We start from the raw sequence: 3,866 nt of genomic DNA on the forward strand, positions 1-3,866 counted from the left end.
TTTCGTTTCATTTTCTCTTCCAGGGTGTCGATCTCGTTCCGCAAGTCGATAGCCGTGCGATCTTTATCGGAAAGCTGCTTTTCTATCCTCCTACTCTCCTTTTCGTTATCATCTTTCAGTGCGGTTAATTTCTCGACATCCTTGATCAGCGAAGACTCCTTTCGGGTGGCCTCGGCCAGCTTTTCCTTAAGATCGGCAATCTCCGTCCGGAGAATATCGGTCCTGTCGGAGTGATCGGCCTTGGCCGTTTCCAGATCTGAGATCGCCTTCGCCTTGTCGGACTCGACGGAAGAACGAAACTCGTGAAGGTTCGCTTCGTGATTCTTCTCCGTTACGTCCAACCACTCCTTCAGACTCTCGACCTCCCTCTCGCTCTCTTCCAACTTCTTCGCCGACCTTCGTTCCCTGTCTTTGGCAGTCTCCACTTCGCGAGTCGCCAATCGCAGATTCTTTTTGATCTTTTCGAGAATCGCCGAACGTCGGGCGTCGCCGTCGCTGCGTTCCTTGGAAGCCGTTGCCACCTTTTCCTTTTCGGCACGAAGTTCGTCTCTGAGGGAGGGATCTCCTTGTTCGCGTTTGCAGTCGAGCGACCTTTTTCATCCAACCGTTCCTTCAGACTCTCCACCTGCTTCTCGGTCTCTTCCAGCTTCGTCGCCGACCGTCGTTGGAGGTCCTTTGCAGCCGCCACTTCCCGGTTCGACAGTCGCAATTCGTATTTTATCTTCTCGAGCGTCACCGAACTTCGGGCGTCGTCGTCGCAGCGTTCCTTCACGGCTGTCGCCACCTTGTCCTTTTCGGCACGAAGTTCGTCTCTGAGAGTGGCGATTTCCTTCTTCAGGTTGGACGTCGCTTGATCTTTGTCCGAAATCAGTCTGTCTCTGTCGCCGAGTGTCCGTTTCGACGCGCGAAGTTCGTCGTCGATACTTTCGATCCTCCTGGCGTTCGCTTCCACCTCCTCCTTCAGGTTTCTGTTCTCTCGAAGAACCTCCGAATGACGCGTTTGGTCCTTTTTTAGGTCCTCGATCGCACTCTTCAATCGCATAACCGTCTTCCGTTCCTCCTCCAGATCGGATTGCGCTAGCCGCAACTCTTCCTTCTCTCCGATGCTCACTTCCATTTCGTACAACGACTCTTCGGGTTGCTGTTTTAACAGTTCTCGCTGCAATTCGACGTTCTTGTCGGCCATGGATTGCGCGTGCTCGTCTGCCTTTTTTGCGGCCGCCTCCACAATCCGTCTGCTTTTTACTTCCTCGTCGTATCGCTTGCAAGCCGTTTTCAGGTTTTCTTCCAAGACGTCCACCCGCTTTTCGTACATGGACATCGCAATCTTAGCGAGCGTCGACTCTTTCTTCAGCGCACTGATTTTGTCGTCTTTCTCTTCCAACTCCTCTTCCAAGTCGGCGTGCGATCTCTCTCGGTCTTTCAGTTTGCGGACGGCTTCCTGCAGCTTTTGCTGCAGCTCGAGTCCGCTCTCTTCAGGTGGCGGCTGCTTCGACTTTATCCTCGCGGCTTTCAGATCTGATTCCAAGCGAACCACGTCCAGATCCCTTTCCTTCAGGGCATCCGTCTTGGAAGCGAGTTCGGTCTTGAGACGTTCGACCTTTCCTCCGCGATGCTGCGAACATCGGACGATTCTTTCAACGCGGACATCTTCGCCTTGTGTATTTCGTCTTTTAATTTCTGTATGACGACTCTGGCTTCGGTGAGTTTTCGCTCCTTTTCCGCAAGTTTGTCCTGCACCTCGCTCAGCTTCTGGTTGCCCAGTTCCAACGTACGTTCGTTCTCCTTCGCCGATTCTCGACGGTGCGCATCGAGATCTTCCAGTGCGTCGGACTTGGGAGTCGCCGGCGTCGAAGACAACGTGGGTCTCGCGTACGCCTCCGGTTCGTCTGGAAATTGTCGACCGTCTTGAGACGGATCCCACTCCAGATCGTCGTTTTCGTTTTCCCAAAGAAATCCAGAAGTGTACTGCTTCCAGTTCGCGTCCACCCACTTCACCTTTGGCGTCAATAGCGAACTTTCCTCGTCCACGTAAGGTGGAAGATCTCCCGTCGGCGTCGCTGCCCCGTCGTCGTCGCCGGCGTCGTCGTCCTCGTTGGCAGCTTCTCTTTCGATTGTTTCTTCCATATCGCGATAGTCCTGCGAATTGAAGTCGTACGGGAGATTGGATGGAGGGCCTTCGCGGTCGCCAATTCTCCTTCCAGTTCCCGTCGTTTCCTCAGGTTCAGTGATCACGGGAAGGTCGCCGAGGGCTTCGGAATCCAACACAGATTCCGCATACTGTTGCTCCCGTTGCTGCGGTGCACGATCCGCGGGTAACGTCTCGACTTCCAACTCCGCCGAAGTCGTAGGTGGCGTGACGAAGGCATTCTCTTCTTCGTCTTCGTACCGTTCCAATGCGTCGAAGAGCTCGTCGGCGGCGCCGGAATCTCCTCGATCGTCGGACGTCGACGGACGCTCGTCTGGACGCGACCGGCTTGGAACCCTCTCTTCTAACCGAAGCAGGTTTCGGTAGCTGGCTTCCGAAAGATCGTACCGACATCTCTCGGTCGCTTCCACGCTTTTAGTCGGCGTGTCCAACGCTATCGACGCACCCATCATACGTGCGGAAGGGAACTTGCAGAGGACGTTCAGCAAGATTGCCGAGACGTTCGCTTCGTAATGACAGCAGTCCTGTCTCGGTGGGTCGTCTCCCGTCGGGGTCCCGAAAGGAGGCAGTTGCGACCGGAATTCCTCTAGTTCGTCAACGACGCTCCTTACGAGATTGTCGTCTTTCAATCTGTCTTTGAGGAAATCGCGTTCTTGCACGTAATAAATGACGGATCCGAACAGTCGGTCGAAATCCACGTCCAACGACACCTTCTCGAAACTCGCGAACTCAGACTCTATCATCTCCGCCGTCTTCTTCAGCCACGCGACGCTCGCTCTATCTTCCTTCATTCCGATGTTCAGGTATTGCGCGTGTCCCGCGACGAGCAGATTGTCCTCCCAAACTCGTTCGGCGTTGACTATCTCGGCTTCGATCCTTTCGTCGCTCCATTGTTCGACGATCTCCTTGCTGCGTCCGAAGAGGAGAGTCCACGTGCATGGTCGCAGAGGGAGGTCATTGGCGGCGAGGTGGTGCACGACGCGCCCGTACACGAGACAGGTCAAGACGAGATGCAACGCCGGACTCCTAAACTCGATATCGGCCACGTACCGCAACAGCCGGTACGTAGTTCCGATCTCGACGTTCTTCACGAAAAAGCACGCACGTACGAGCTTCTCGAAGTCTTCGTCGTCGAGACCGGTATCCTTCTTCAACATCAATTTTCGCGTCGAGTCGTTGTCGCGGGAACTCGTGAACAGCTTTCGACAGAACTCCTTCGCCGTCAACCTCGTGTCCGGATAGTATTTGCCGAATTGCATGTACGGCTTGGTATTGCCGATGTAAGGAGAGGCGACTCGATGCCGGGCACGGCTATCATCTTCTTGAGATCGCGCGCGTATGCGATCTTGTTCTGTATCAGCTTGCCTTCCTTGAAGGTGAAGAGCTTTCTCTCTTTCTTCGAGTTTAGAAAGCTACCACCGAGGAACAGACAGTCGCACATGGTTCTCACGCTCTCTTTCATTTCGCTGTACTCGTTCGTCTCGAGAATCTTCGCCAGCAGGGAGAGCAGACTGCACAGGCATTCGAACAAATCTTTGAGATCGCACGCGCCGTCCGGGTTCCCTTGGTCGGTCTCCATGTCGCCGCATACGGTTCCGGAGACGAAGGCGTCGACGAATCGACGTTCGAATCCGTTGACGCGCACCAGCTGAGGAGACAGTCCCATCATCGAACCCGATGGTGCGTATCCGGATCTGTACGCCGTGGAAACCATGCG

This window comes from Anneissia japonica, unplaced genomic scaffold (assembly GCF_011630105.1).
Source record: "Anneissia japonica isolate Jap-2015-1 unplaced genomic scaffold, ASM1163010v1 scaffold1064_len127064_cov160, whole genome shotgun sequence".
Classification (NCBI taxonomy): Eukaryota; Metazoa; Echinodermata; class Crinoidea; order Comatulida; family Comatulidae; genus Anneissia; species Anneissia japonica.